Consider the following 17,045-nt stretch of genomic DNA (forward strand, 5'->3'; position numbering starts at 1 on the left):
TCTAGGATTTTGATGGCTTCCTGTCTTAAGTTTAGGGAAAGACACTGATTGCTATCTTTTGGGGGGCTTGACTAGAATGTTGAAACCTTGTCACATGACAATCGAAATTGGCAACAAACAAATTATGTCCTGGTAATTGAGGATTCTTTCTAATTAAAATTCCCCAGGACATCTACTAATGTGAATTGTTACCAAGTTAACACACAAATACCTTGCTTTTCTGAAAATAATAGCTAGTTAGGAAATAGAATTGAAGGAAATATTTCAACTATAATAGCACCAAATAAGACAACATAACAGAATAATCTGTTTAAAATGTTTCCTATCTTCAAGTAATATATAAAAATAGACAGAGAGACACAACAGAAGACTTGAGTAAATGAAAATAATCACCCAAATTTTGGACAGTGTGACAAACTCTGTTTTCCAAAGTGCCCATAACAATATTTCCCATCTCCCATGATCTTCTTTCAATGATGCTCTAAAAATCCTTCTATTGATGGGGTCCCTGGGTGGCTCAATCAGTCAAGTATTGACTCTTGATCTTAACTCAGGTCATGATCTCATGGTTGGTGAGATCAAACCTCACATCCGGCTCTGGGCTGACAGTGCAGAGCCTTGCTTGGGATTCTCTCTCCCCTCTCTCTCTGCCCCTTCCCCACTCATGCTTGCTTGCTCTCTCTGTCTCTCAAAATAAATAAATAAACCTAAAAAACATCCTTTCTATTGAGAAATAAGGTCTTTGTTCCTTTGCCTTGGAACTGGGTGCAGTTTTGACTATGGAGAAGTGACACTATATGAGGCAAAGTCATTTAAGGCAATGCAGCTTCTGCCTGATTTTCTTAGACTGCCTGTTCTTGGAACTCAGCCAACATGTCCTGAGGAAGCCCAAACATATAGAGGAGCCAGGCTCCTGCCCTCAGTCCCAGCTAAGCCTACAGCTGACAGTCAGCACTTTGCTGGAAATGCCGATGAGCCATTTTGGGTGTGGATGGTGTTTTAATTTGGCTTTTCTCCCTCTTCCGGCTTCTTGACTTTGTGACTCATTTCCCCCAAAATGCCCTGCATATAAGATCGGTTCATGCAAACCTCCCTCCAAACATAGCTGTTACGAATTTCTGTACTTCTTTGTAAACGAGGCCTTGTTTTGTGCCAATGCAAAAAAATCTACATATCTTGTCTGTGCTCTTTCCCCCACCTATCCCTCAAATCAGAAAAAAAAAGAAAAAGAAAAAAAAAAGAAAAGAGAAAAGAGATCAATGTAACTCTTACCTAATATAACAGCTCTTCAAAGACTCTCCACAAAGTCTTAAAAAGTTTGTTTAGAAAACTTTAATCATTCTTTTTACTAAAGCTCTGACTGACGGGTTAATGTTATGCTCAAAAAAAAATCACGATAACAGCCTAAATATCAGTGTAGTAAAAACTTGCTGAAAGAGGATGAGAGAAGCAGCAGGAAGAGCTAGGGGAGGAAGAAAAGGAAGAAATGAGAAGTAGAAGGAGGAAACAAAGAGGCAAGACGAAAACCAAGAACTATTACCACTCCTAGTATGTGGGCCGGTAACCTCTTTACTGTGTCAGGATTTGGGGTGGAGGGCTGGATTACCATATAGCCTTGCCACACTGATTCTTTTGGATTATGTTTATTTTTTACTCTGGCCTCCCCCAAGTTCTGCCTGCATTTTCCAGCTCTTATCTGGCCCCGTGTGCCTTTCTAGACGTGCTAGAAGTCCACCGTTGGCTGTGGCAAAGGCATGTGCAACACCAAGAGTGCTATTTCCCCAAACCTGCTCTGCCCGTCTCATTCGTTGCACGAATGGGAGCGACCTCCCATCGAGCTGTTCAGATGAGAAATTCTGGAGTCTTGCTCCGATTCTTTTCCCTGTCACTCTTACCTGTACTGCAGCCACATCAGGTCCACATCAGGTCTTGTGAGCTCTGCCTCCAAATGTAAGTCACGTTGCTCCCCTTCTCTCCCTCACCTCCGCTGACAACAGCCTCACGCAAACCACTGTCCCCTCACTACACCTTACTGCACTGGCCCCACGTCCATTTCTGCCATCTAGAAACTGCTGCCTGCACACCAGCTAGAGTAAAAGCGGCTTGATTTCCTCCTCTGCTTACATGGGCCAGTGGCTTTCATCAGAGTTAGAGTGAAATCCTCAAACTTTAATGTGGTCAAGAAGGCCCTATGTGAGCAGGACTTTACTCCCTCCCCAGACACGTACCACTACCCCGTACCTCATTCTGCTCCCCCCACACTGCCATCCAGCGCCTCAAGCATGCCGAGAGCCTTCCTGTAGTGCCAGATCTCTCTTCTCCTTTCTGTGTGGCACTCATCTCTCTCTTGACTGCTTTCCTCCCGCCCTTTTTTCACATCTCGGCTAAAATGTTGCTTCCTCAAAGAAGCTCTTCCCGGCCCCGAACTAAATCAGTATCCTGTTCCGGACGCCCCAGAGTGACTCACTCAGTTTCCACTCCACTTTCCTCCTCCTTGGACGGGACAAAATGCCGCTCACTATGGGGCAGACCCCCTCGCAGCCTAGGTTCTGGATGCCGATTCAGTTCACCCGGCGGTTTCTACTGGCCAGCACCAGCCTAAACACACGAGGCTTCTCTGTGCTGCCTCAGTTTTCAGATTGCTCACAGTGAAGAAGTAGAGGGTGAAGTGGCATTGGCGGTCACGGTGGCATCTGGACCTGGCTTCCTAAACCACGAGCCATGGCCAAGGGTGTCCATTTGGTAGCTTGCTGGGTGTTCGGAGGCGGTTTCAACAGGCAGTCTTCATGGGTGGCCGTGAACTCTCGGTCCCGGCGAAGTTCCATTGTGGTGGCTCCCCTGGTTGGACAATTCTGCAGTATTCTGGAGGATACTCCTGAAAACGTGGGATTAAACTGCTCCTACAGCCCTTCCAGTGAGTTTTACAAACATCCAATCCCTTATGTTAATCCATCCTCTTCTTAAAATACCTAGAGTTGCTTCTATTTCATACACTGGGTCCTGAAAAATATAGTCTGCCTGTTAAACCCTCTCAAAATTCTTACCATAACTTGCAGTTTTATATTTATTTGTGGTATTTTGTTTCTGCCTTGGTCACTGCTGTGTCCCCAGCACCTGGCCTAGAGCCTGACACACAAGAGAAGATGCATACGTGTTTGCCAAACCAGTGAGAGAACTTAGCACTTTGAACTGTGTGGGTAATTCATTTGTCAGTTGATGATGGAGATCATTAGATTCACATCCCAATTACCTCTTACATCTTGAAATAATAACAAGATTGCAAAATACCTAAAAGGAATACAAATATGGTTGTATTTTTTTTAACCAAGTACCAAATATTTAGAGCTGCAGCGTATACCCCCAGTGAGAGGGGTCATCCTGGAAAGCTAATGAAGAAATCCTTATCAACTCTAATCTGATCCAATACCTACTCAGTCCAGGGACTGAATTAGGTCAATTGGAAAAAGGCCATCAATATAGCGACCTAGGTAACTCTGGTTATGCTATCATGAAAGAAAAAGATTTTTGTAAGTCAGTTGGTCTGGGTCTAAGGTTTGCAAGTTCTTGGATCAGAAGGAAACTGGACCAAAAAGTCTCCAACCTCAAGTGTAAGGTTTGAAAGAAGAAGTTAATCTGTGTGTGTGTGTGTGTGTGTGTGTGTGTGCATGTGTGTGTTTTGAGTCTGAATGCTGCAAAGCAACATAAGAACAAATGAGCATTTAGTATAGGTCCAACCAAAGCAGTATTTCCAAAGCATCAGGCCCTGCAACATGGTGGCTAAAGCACAGTCTTTGAACCACACCAACCTGGATGCAAATGTTGTCTCTGCCACTTAAGAGCTGAAAGACCTTAAGCACGACATTTAACCTGTCTGAGCCTTAATTTTTTTATTTGGTAAAATGAAAATCCTAGTCATACTTGTGACTAGTCACAGAGTTTGTCTCTGGGATTTAAGTAGAATCATGTGTATAAAAATATTCAGCATGCAATTTAGAACATAAGCTATGCATGTTTGACAAAAAAACGATTATTCTTACTGCTTAATGAATCTATTCTTTTCCTTTTCCTTCATTATAGAAAGTGACATCTGAGCCATCAGTTCTGGACCTAGAAAAGGAGTCACTAGTCCTCTTGTTATATTATGTTAGTTCCAGGTGCTTCTGTTGAGGTAAAAAGGTCTGAAAATTTACTGTATCGTCAAGAAAGTACACGGAAACATCAGAAAGTATTTTCTAGTCTGTGAAATGCTTATTGCTTCCCGCATCCTTTGGAAGTCATATCCACTCTTCCCGGGGTGACCACCCAGGGTACTTCAAACTACCGGGACACAGCGATTGTTCTAGAGCGCAGCATGTGTCCCAGCACTATAGGTATGAGACCTTTTCTGGAATTGATGTGAATATGGAAGAAAAGTTTTGCTTTCTCAGATATTACGTGCTGTGGAGGCAGTATAAGCTGGAAGTAGTCTCACGGGCACCAATTTTTCTGTCTGACAATAAACTAATACATCAAGGGAAACCGTAGTGAGAAAGGGACAGAGAGAAAATGAGAGAGAAGTCATTGGGTTCCTTGGACCCAGCCATCCTTAAATAGGATCCATGACCTTTGGACATTGCATTATATGAGTCAGTGAACTGACATTTTTCCTTTTTTTTTTTTTTTTTTTGGTCCAGGCTAGGTTGAGTTCATTTGAATGTATGTCACTTACATCTGAAACGATTGTGATTTATACAAACACTGGCTTAGTTTGAGGTACCCTCAGAAACAGACCCTAAGAGAAGAATTCGAGTATAGGAAGCTTATTTGGGTGGTAATCCTAGGGAATACCATAAATCTCCATTAAAGAATGGAGGAGTGAGTCAGGAAAGGGAAGGAAGCCAACAAATGATTCAGGGAGCCAGAAAGTGTTATATAATTGAGCTAGTTATCACTGTGGGTCCCTGGAGCTTAATACCACTGAGGAAATTCTGGGCTCCAGTGTAGACTATAAGACCTTGGAATCTTCTGAGTGATCCCACCAAGAGGCAGGGAGAACAGGGTATTTATAGAGCAACCCTGATCTGGGCGTAGGGATTCTATGGTATCAGTTCACCTTGCGGTATATACCAGGGACTGGCTGCCAGATTAAGCCCTTAGTAAAAAATGATACAAATACTGGCAGTTGGAGAAAGGCCTCTGGGTATTACAATGGCAGGTGAGTCGCCATAGTATATAGGTGGGACCAACAGTATATGCTACAAACACAGTGTTCAGAAAAAGTCCAGAAAAAGACCAGTAGTAATATTAGTTCATGTAAGAGTTATGGATTATAAGTGGTTTTGTCACATTTTGCTTGACACCCACCCCCACCCCCCCCCCCCCGGGGCATTCCTACTAGATCACTAACAGGAGTCACCATCCCTATTCTACTAAGGAGAAAACTGAACACAGAGAGGTTCAATAAGCTGCAGAAACATACATAAGTGATTAGGCAACAGAGCCTCAAGCCTGTGTTCCCTTTCTTTCTTTCTTTCTTTCTTTCTTTCTTTCAGTTTATTTATTTACTTTGAGAGAGAGAGGCAGAGAGAAAATCCCAAGCAGACTCCATGCTGTCAGTGCAGAGCCCAATGCAGGACTTGATCTCACAAACTGTGAGATCATGACCTGAGCCGAGATCAAGAGTCCAACGCTTAACCATCTGAACCACCCAGGAGCCCTAAGCCTGTGTTTTCTCATTCCAAGTTCACAACTATGGAATAAGTTCACAACTATTGGGATAAGTGTGGTTTAGAGCAACTCTGGAAGAGTAAGTCTTTAACAGACAGAAAATTCACCTCAAATGCAATCATGTAAGATGGCTGAATATGTGACATTTTGTCTTGTTTTCTCTCTTCAAAATTCTCTGTGTCATCAACATATTGAAAGTTTCTAAACAAGAGAGACACAACCAAATTTGCACTAGTTTACTTCCATCAAAAGTGTAATAAGCAAAAAAACCAAAAAAGTATAATAAACATTTGTATCTAGATACCTGGATGCGCACAAGTATATTATTATGGTTATTTACTTATTTGGAATAGCATAATACTCTTATTTCCTCTGAAGGAAAAATATACTTTAATTTTTATGATTTGTTTAAGGCCCTGCCCCATGTCACAAGGAGGAATTAAAATGGCATAATTTCTGATACGTGAAACAGGAACTCTCTATGCTTTTCTGCTTTTTAAGAATGGATTTCATGGTATTTAAAAGACTTTTTTAAATGTTTATTTATTTTTGAGAGAGAGAGAAGGAGAGAGAGAGAGAGAGAGAGAGAGAGAGAGAGAGACAGAGTGCAAAGAGGGGAAGGGCAGAGAGGGAGGGAGACACAGAATCCCAAGCAGGCTCCAGGCTCTGAGCTGTCAGCCCAGAGTCTGTTGCGGGGCTGGAACCCATGAGCCGTGAGATCATGACCTGAGCCCAAGTCAGATGCTTAACTGACTGATCCCCCCAGGCATCCAATTCCAACGTATTTTAATCTCCACCACAACTCAAGATGGAAAAAACACAAAAAGTCATGGCAATGTGAAACTGCTGCAACTACTTAGTGTATATACAAGTGTTACTTCACATACCCCTAGAATTAGACAAGAATGGAGAGATTATCCTATTCAGCAGCTCCCAAACTTTGTGGTCTCAAGAGTTCTTAAAAAATATTAATGAGCCTTTGCTGATGTACATTACATCTATTAAGAATTATTAGAAATTGAACTTAGGACATTTTTAAAACATAAGAACGCACAAGCACACGTTCCATCAGCCACCAGAGCTGTGATGTCATCTCACTTTGTGTGGCCTCCAGAAAACTCCCGTACCCACCCTTGAGAGAATGAGGGTGTAAAAAGTAATAATATCTGGTATGATTGTTAAAATAGTCTTACTCTCATGGACATCCTGAAAAGATCTTAGGAAAGACCATCACACTTTGAGAACCACTAATCTACTTTAACTAGAAGATTAAGCCAAGAACATGCTTGAGAGCACAGAGCTGTGAGGATGAGAGCCAAGGTTCCTGCTCTCTGACACACATGGACATGTGTCTGTCCCCACAAGGTCACTTAGCAGTAATTCTAATGTGTGTTGGTTAGGGTAATGCTAGTGGAAGGCAACAAATTAATTTAAAATTTTAGTGGCTTCTTTCTTACGTAATAGTCTAGTGAAGATGTTCCTGGACAATGGAACCTACCCCATTTTGGCCACGACAGTCCCAGTTTTAAAACTAAAAGTCCCAGGGTGCCTGGGGGCTCAGTTGATTAAGTGTCTGACTCTTGGTTTTGGCTCAGGTCATGATCTCACGGTTGGAGGGTTCGAGCCCCACCCCATGCCGGGCTCTGCTCTGGCAGTGTGGAGCCTGCTTGGGATTCTCTCTCTCTCTCTCTCTCTCTCTCTCTCTCTCACCCTCCCCTACTTGCACTGTCTCTGTCTCTCAAATAAACAAATAAATAAATAAATAAATAAAACTTTTTTAAAAAGTTCTAAAAGATAAATAAACAAACAAATAAATAAATAAAACTAAAGTCCCGCATTTCAAGAATCCCCTCAGTCTCGGACAAACCAAAACAGTTGATCACCTTAACTCTTTTCCTCCCCATATTGATTCAGGGACCAAAGTTCCTTCCATCTTGGGTTTCTATCATCTTCTAGGACTTTGGGACTTCTGTTTCTAGCCAGTAGAAGAAGGCATACCCCCTTCTCTAAAACTTCAGTGCAGAAATAACACTCTGGCCTTCCACTAATATTTTATGGTGGGAAGTAGTTACATGAATGTGGGAGACCCAGGATGGACCCAGGAAGAGAGAATACACATACTGGGCAGACCATTAACCACCTTTGCCCCAAATGGTATTATTTTACTTTACCTCCATAACACTGCTCAGAGGAAGGTATGGGAGCCATTACAAATGCTACCCATCGTTCCCAGGCTTATAATAGAAATGGAAAAAATGTGCCCCCTCAAAAGGTAAATACCCTAACCAACTATTGATCTCATTTCCAACTTAAATCCTGCATAGAGGATTTGGTTTCAACCAATATTGATTGACAAAAGGGAACATTAATTATTACAATCATTCTTTAAGAACATTGATCAAGAAATCATATTTTATTTTATTTTTTTAAGTCTTTTAATGTTCATCTATTGTTGAGAGATAGAGAGAGAGAGAGACAGAGTGGGAATGGGGGAGGGACAGAGAGAGAGGGAGACACAGAATCCGAAGCAGGCTTCAGGGTTCCAGCTGTCAGCCCAGAGCCTGACGCAGGCCTCGAACTCACAAACCCTAAGATCATTACCTGTGCTGAAGTCGGTTGCTTAACCGACTAAGCCACCCAGGCACCCCAAGAAAATCATATTTTAAATGCATTGGAAAAAACTCGATACTTACAGGCAATTTTTCTAATGCAAGATAATCTACATGAAAAACAAAACCAGAAATCTTTTCCCCATTCCATACGTGCGGGTTGTGGGTGCACGTGTGCTCGCATGTGTTTTCTTGAAGTACTATGACTCACTCGTTTTCCACTTAATTTGAGGCTCATCCCCAAATTCTACCACCACTGCTTTGAGTGTTAAGTGTCTGGTGCCCGAGGTCCCCCAACAAAGGGGTGAATGTACCACCCTTGTCAGAGGTCTTCCTGCTGAGTTTGGATCTGAATGCAAATTCTCACAAGAGATCCACGAATTCAGAAATGAAAGAACATCATTTCGCTGGCAGGAAAGGAAGTTGTCCCGAAAAAAGCCTGGTAGGCTGAGCTTAACTTTCAACAACCAAAGAAATGTTTAATTACATAATCTTAAGTGAATAAGAAGGAAAATAAATACAGGAAGCGACAGAGTGGGAAGAAATTTTCCCTGTCCTTCAAAGCTTGCATTTAACAAATTGAAGACGTTCTTGTTAATAAAAAAGAGAGAGAGAGAAAAAAAAGCTGCTTGAAAACTGCAAATCACTACACACGCAGAAGACATTGTTATTGGGGGATATAATGACATGAAAAAGGCAGGTTAGAAACTGCTTGGGACTAAGAGAGAAAAAGTTTAGGATAACCTAGTATCGACGTAGATTCTATTTTTACACAGTTTCTAAATTCTAAAAAACTGCACAAATATGTCCCATAGAATTCAAATTATTTATATTTGCTGCTCATGTTTTCTGTTCCCTTCAGAATTTAGCAAGGAAAATTCTTCTTTATTTTCATAAGAATTGTTCTTGCATGGCTGTGTATTTTCCCTCCTTGAATAAATTATAATTTATCTTCCAAACCAAAGCAAATTCTACAAGAGTAGAATACATACATATTAAAAGTATGTTCATCTAATCAATACTAAGTGAATTTCCCCAGTGTAAGGTCACACCCTTTCTTTTAACTTATTGCTAGCTGCCAAATGTAGTCCTTTGCTGAAAGTGGAAATTTTGAGATTTGGAGACTTCATCGGAGTCCTATATGATTTTATTTTTACTAAAAGAAAACATGATTTTATGTTTACTGAAAGTTGATATTCTGGTTCATGGAAAAATGAACATACTACTAAGAAATACAAAATGTACTTTGTATTTACTGATACTTTTTCTAAGAATCAATAGTTAGGAGTGTAATATTTAGCATTATAAATACTTAACAAGTACATTCTTCTCATATTACTGTGTACAATCCTAGGTTGTGTTTTGCTTTTCAGAGTACCTCTTGTCTGGAGGAATTAGTTGCTTACAAAGGACTTTTTTAAACATTCTTCTTTGGTTCTGAGATGAAGCTCTTTACTTGAAATATACCTTGCCCAAAGCAGTAAATAGAAACAGTGGCAGTTCTTTCCATGTGATTTGCCAAAGGGGTGTTAAGAAATTTCTCTGTTTTCTTCTATATGTGTGATTTGAAAAGAAGTGCTAAATTGCTAAAGGAAATTAAAATGGAGGGAAAAAATGGAATTCTACACTTTGCAGTCTTTGAGCAATTTCTGAGCCCTACATACCCACTTAAGCTGAAAATCCAAATGTTGATAAGGGCAAGACTTGTTGGGAATAGGGAAAGAAGGAAACAAGAACAATTAAATTAAAGCTATTGAGTTTGGTGTCTTTGGCTGGAATAGAAGTACTCACCATGTACTTAGAAGAGCAGCTTGAAAGCAGACGGATTAAGGGATAAAATTAGTAGCTGTTTGAGGGGCTTTCATTCAGGGGAATGACTGTGAATTTTCTTTCCTTTTATATTATAAAAGTCATAATAGAATAATATTCAGAAAGTATGTAAAAGCAGATAAAAAACAAAACAAAACAAAACCTCATTGGCCAACCCAGGTACCAAACAACAACCACTATTATCATTTTGGTGTATTTCCTTCCAGGTACAAAACTCTTCTAATGAGGTGACTTCTTTCAAAAACAAAAACTGTCCTAAAGCTGTTGGACGGTTCCGAGAAGTGGATAGAGCTTTTGGTCTTGAAGAGTAATTGGTATTCATTTATTTTGTTTTTCAAAATCCGGGAAGAATCATCCCTTTGATATGCAAGCAGAGCAACAGGTGAAAAAGGAAACGTTAGACTTGCCCAACTGGAGCCCGATAGACCTTTGTCAGCATTTAAAAGCCCCCCAGGCAGCCCCAGCCTTCTAAAGTGGAGATTGCCCAGCTCCAGCATTGAATCTGGCTTCCTCCTTCCTAATCCTCCCCAAAGCCCATCACCCAAGATCACCTAGTCACTTCACTTAACTTTCCACGTTGGTTTTCTGATCTGGCCCCTTATCCCCAAGAGAAAAGAAACTGCAAGCCCAACCTGAATTCATCACTTGGATCCCCACGATAGGATCTGCAGCCAAGTGCCAAGCGTCCTCCCCAAATCCAGATGACCCCCCGATACTCCGGACCTTGCAGTTTGAGAGCTACTGTCTTTATGTCATCGAGGAGTCCGACTGCCCAGGTTTATCTCTGTGATGAGAAGGGACACAGGGAGACGAACAGAATACAGCTGAGAGTGTTGTGAGTTTGACTCACAACCCCAGAGGGATGAGGGGGGGATATTAAAAAAATAAAATTACCCTCTTAACATTGTTTTAAGGAATTCAAAACATCATTACACCTATCATCAAAACAGCCTTCTGAGGTTGTTGAAAATAAGATTGACATTTTCCACAAATGAGAAATTGAGGTTTGTTGAGGTCCAAACATTGGACTAGAATTTGAGACATCTGATTCCTAAACTAACTAGGCAGTGTACATTTGTTGATTACTTATTGTCAATAAATAGACTTTTCAACAAGGCAATGCCTGTGTGGGATACAAATCCCCTTCTTTCAACTAACGTATGACTTGAAAGTTATATCCTGGCTGAGAACTGAAGGCATGTGCTGGGAGAGCTGGAAGTGGGTGGGGAAGAAAGGTCAGCATGCTGGAGGATCTGGAACACAGAGGAACCGGAAACGTATTGCATTGTTGGGACTGAGAGGAGGGCCAGGTGGCTGCAGAAAGGGTCTAAAGGGGCAACCTGTGAGAGGAAAATTCTGGAGATCAGCAAGAAGCCATAAGTAGCCTTTTCACCTGAGCAAGAGAAGAAACCTGCTAAGGAGATGATGGGCAGGGAGTATATGGTAGTGACGACAAGGGGCCGGACTGGAGAATTACTTAGATTATAAAATCAGTAGCCTTTGGTGATGACTGAAACTTGAGAGTGGAGAAAAACAGGGTCTTAAGAATGACTCCCTGGGGGCTCCTGGCTGGCTCAGTCAGTAGAGCATGCAACTCTTGATCTCAGGGTTGTGAGCTTGGGCCCCACTTGTGGTGTGAAATTTACTTATAATAAAAAATTAAAAAAAAAAAGAATGACTCCCCACCTTCTGGTTATCCAATTGGATATCCAATGGTGTTAGGGCTCCCTAGAATGGACAATTCTAAACACCATGGATTTGATTTGGGCATGTTGGTTTGGGGTTGCTTTGAGGCATCTGCATGGAGACATGAATTCATTGTTGGATCCTTATATGACTAGAATTCTCAGCCCATACATGAATTAAATATTGCTTTCTTAAACTCTTCACAATAGCTCAAATGATTAGGTAAAGAGGACTTCAGTACAATCTCTTCCCCTGAAAAAGCAACCAAAAAGCATGTAACAATAGCTTGAAAGGCATTGGGAAATCAGGGCTCTTTCTGCAATTACATTCATTATTTATTCATACATATTCATTCAAGCATCATATATTAAATAAACAGATATTATAACTTTAGTTTAATAAATATTACACAATTGACCTGTAAAATCTATCTGGAACTTGGGCGAATTATGTGAGTGAGTGTGTGTGTGTGTGTGTGTGTGTGTAATTCTACTCACTAAAATATGCACTCACAAAGCATCCTGAAATAAAGTATATTTAACACATTAATATTTGAACAAATATTTGTGAAAGTCATAAGCCCTTGAAATCATTGTATTTTATTTAATAGGAAAAATCAATTCCAGAGCTTCAGATACATCTGCTTTAATCATATACTTTAACTTAGAAGGGAATATATAATTTAGTAAATGCTGGGTTGTTCAAAGCTGTCTTCCTCAGGATACAGTATCAAACAGCCCCACTCCACAGAGCTCTTGTACACCCAATCCTATCAGGCCACTATTTGCTAACAAACCCTGAATGGTTTTCATGGGTAATGGGTTGACGTATCATCCTTGACACATGGCACATAGGGAACATGCTTGACTCGGTCTTGCGCCCTTCAGGCGGTACAGGATTGCAGACATCCACAGCCATGCCCACAAAGCCGTATAGGTACCCTCTGGAACCAGTGGTGAGATTACTTGTGGATTTGGATTCCAAGGGCTCATGATGCGGGGTAAATATCAACACTGTACAAACATTTATAAACTTGTTAATGCACATATCGCTCATTGGTACTTGTGGATGAGCTAGCTGTGGTCTTTAATGTAGCATTTATGGAGGCGGGTGGAGAAAGCACGCAGGAAAGATGAACTGTGTTTGGGTCTTATAAAGGAAACCACGTGTGTTAAGGCCCAGAAGTATGTCTACATTTGACTAGGACCTTTTCATCTTCACACTAAAAAACAGGGAAAGGTGTTTTAGATACACCAGCTACGTTTTGTGAGGATGGCTCCAAACATTAGGCTTTTTGTTCTTCTGTGCTTTTTAAAAAATGGATGATCTAGGTATATACATGGTTTGCAACTTTAAACTCCAGGATACGTGACACAATTGTCACAATCCGTTGGAGATATCCAGATTTGGAGGGAAAAAATCCTTATTATGTAAAAGTTTTGAAATATAACTGTGCACAGCCTCTTTCCCTGCCCAGCCTTCTGAACTGTCCAAGTTCACCTCAGAACCAGGGAGGAGGGGGTGGAGTTATAGACCTGAGGGTGTTGGGAAAAGCTGGAAGGTTGGTTTCCATAGAAAAGACCATGGAGCCATTTCCTAGGAGAAAGGTCTAGAAGAGCCAGGCTAGATTTTGAGGGAGGGAGAGACAGGAATGGACTCCTCTGGGCCTGCAGGATCTTCAAGGAGAGAACCATCTCGAGAGATTTGTTATTTTGCACTGAGTTGCTGGGCAGATTTCTCACTTTGTTACCTCTTATGGAGAATTCAGGAAACATGTTTTATTTAAGACTCTGGGGATTGCTATTAATGTCTATTTTGATGAAACAGATTATAGAGGCAATAAATGAACTCAGATCATTCTGGATGCACCTCCCATTCTTGGGAGGTAGGTGCAACACAACAAAAATTTAAATTGTACAACTTTTAATAATATAGCAATAGTACTTGCTAATTACGGACACCCAGAAGATGGACATCACTCCCATACTCCAGGTCTCTCTCCAGCTTTTGTCTCCCACTCAAGAAGGCAATAAAAGTGCATGTGACTGAGAGAGACAAGAATGTAGCAAAAATCCTGACTGCTGTCATTTGTAAAAGTTTTATTTACAAATTTCTGTATTTTAATCACCTTGAGCAACATATAAAGCAGTGTAAAATTGCTGTTTGGAATTGGGTTTTGGAGCCCTTTCTAATGAGGTGACACAGGGCAGTTAACCTCTCAGAGTCTACATTTCCTCATTGCTAAATGGCTATTGTGAAGTTTAAATAAAATCATGTGTCCTTAGCACTATAGATGTATTGTGCACACTAAAATTAGTAAATATATGTGCACAGTAAAAACTGGTAAATGTTTGCTAGTATTATTTTTAGCAATAAAAGGTCTTGGAAAATATCTCCCAACTAATGATGGTAAACCAGGAAGTCATAATCCCTATTGTAGGCAGTTCTAGAGTTTTCCTAATTTTTTTTTTGAAATCAGGACTTAATTTTATTATTTTAGCCAGGTTTACATTTTATTTTTATTATTTTATCACCCAGTGGAATTTATTTTTTTAAATGTTTCATTTATTTTTGAGAGAGAGAGAGAGAGTGGAATAGGGGCAGAGAGAGAGGGAGACACAGAATCTGAAACAGGCTCTAGGCTCTGAGCTGTCAGCACAGTGCCAGATGCAGGGCTCGAACCCATAAGACGTGAGATCATGACCTGAGCCAAAGTCAGACGCTTAACCGACTGAGCTACCCAGGTGCCCCACCAAGTGGAATTTATTCTGTATCCACATCATTTTGTGCTGTGGTGAGCATTTTATAGTGTAAGCTGAACAAATCATGTCTTTAGCCATAGGAAAGCAGAATATAAAATGGCAACACTGACCAAGATTAACATTTTTTAGAACACATATAATTCATGCACTGCTAAGAGGGAAACCATTTTAGCAAAAGCAAAAAAATATATATTATTATAAGGAAATGTGACGGTAAGGTTTTCAATAGCAGAATGTATCATTCTTTCTTGATCTTGATTCATTCCTTGAAGCATCACACATCTGAGAGAGCCTGCTGTGTTTCGGGGACTGGGCTAGGCACCTGAGATACAGCAGCAAACAAATCTGAGGAAAATTCCAGCTTCATGCAGCTTACATCTTGTTGAAGCTTGGATATCATCACTTTAATTTTAACGCACCAAAAACAGCACCACAAAGGCAAGAGGATCTGAGACTTGTCATCACTTAGACCCCTTTCCAAGGCTGGTCCTCTAGAGGCTGTTTATTTCTTCCTAGAATTGTCTTTAAGTAAATAGCTCCCACCAGAAGACGGGAAAAATACAGGTTATTCTTGTTCCTTAAAACACTTGGGCTTCCCCTAGGTGAGGGAAGCTGGATTAAAAGTGCATTGTATGTCTTTTTGTTGAAAATATAGTTTCCTAATTAAATCATCACTTAACCAATTGTTAATCTCCATTATAAAATTTAAAGCAAATTCAATCAAAATGAAAACTCCTATGTACCTTCACAGGCTTTCCCTCAAATCTTCAATGATTATCATTCACCTCTTAATTTAATCTGGTTTTCTGCATAATTGGTATAAAGAAATATACTCACCTTGAATTCTTTAAAAAATCTTACATAACACATTTAAAGATGGAGGCACGATTCCCTTTACCACCAATTTGTCAGGAAATTATTCATCAATGTTGTCCCTGGATATGCTATGCATCTGTCAAGTCACCATAAGTAGAAATTGTGGAATCAGGGGTTATTAACTCTTTAGCCATACTTCCTGGGGGGGGAGGGGCGGCAGAGAATATATATAGATATAGATACATAGAGATATATAAATATATAAAATGTAAGCCAGAGAGACAGAAAAGGAAAGAGAGAGAGAGGGGGAGAAGGAGAGAGAGAGAGAAAATGAAGATCCTAACAGCTATATCTCAAGATTTTAGCCATGGAAAATTTGAAAAAATAATACTGTAGTATATGTAGCATTAATGAAAATAAATAAATAAAATGAAATGAAATTAATGAAAATAAAATAAATAGGTCTTCTTCCATGAACCAGCCTTTCACATGGTCCAAAAGCAGACATGTTATTGATGTGTTTTAAAACACTGAGGCAAAGGAAGGGTTACTAACAAGAAAAAATAAAAGCAGAAACATAAATACCAAGCCTTCAGCATACCCCCAGAGGATGTTTAATTGTCAGACGAATAGTTCAGACCTTTTATGATAAATGTCAAATGTTTGATGCTTATAGAGGAACGAAGTAGATTCGAGATGGAAATGGGGCCTTGGATCAGGGTGAGAAATCTGGGGCCACGCAGCACGGAGGTGGGTGCTGCCCAGGAAGCCTGGTGTGCCCAGAGCCGGCGTGTCTAGGCCACTGCGATCCTAGGACAGTCATGGAATCCCGATTGGCTTTCATTCCCACTACTTGGGGGGGGTGGGGGGGCAGGCCAGCTTCAAGGAGCACCTCCAACTTTATGATTTTAAACCACTTCCAACACCACCACCCTTAGTTTCTGAGTCATCGTAAACTATATTTAGAGAGTAGGCAAAACAGATTTCCTTTGCCTGATTCGTTCAGAAGCTGAGAATATCCAACCCAACACCAATCCTTGCCAATTGTACACATTCAGGCCCAACTCAAAGCTCACCTCCTCCATAAAGCTTTCCTTAACCAAGCTTATTCTCACTCTGGTGCTCCATGTGGTTCCAGCATATTCTTTACATTGTATTTTCTACAGAGTGATTATCATTCTTCTTGCATGCATTATTGAATGTTGCGTTTGGGTGCCTCGGTTACTATATGGTCTCGTGGAAAAAGCATGAGAACATATTTACATGGGTTAAATAATGCCGTTTCAGGATGTTCCAATGTTTCGTTATTGAATGCTCACAGTTTTCAATTAAAAAAAAAAGAACTTAAAGCATGGACACTGGAGTCAGAAGATCCGGGTTTAACTCTCAGCTTTATATCTTTCTAAGCCATGTGACACTGGGTAAGTTACTTAATCTCTCTGATCTGTAGTATCTCAGCTGGAAGAAGATGGTGAACAATCCTGACCTCACATGGGTTTTTGAAGATTCCTTGAAATGCTGAGTACAAAATGCCTGGCACAGTGGAGACACTACGAATCATAATTCTCTGTCCTTTCTCAGGAGACAGACTCATCTTTTGGGGAAAGGGAGGTTGTTTTGTTTAACTCTCTGGTAA

Source organism: Neofelis nebulosa, chromosome 5 (assembly GCF_028018385.1).
Source record: "Neofelis nebulosa isolate mNeoNeb1 chromosome 5, mNeoNeb1.pri, whole genome shotgun sequence".
Taxonomy (NCBI): Eukaryota; Metazoa; Chordata; class Mammalia; order Carnivora; family Felidae; genus Neofelis; species Neofelis nebulosa.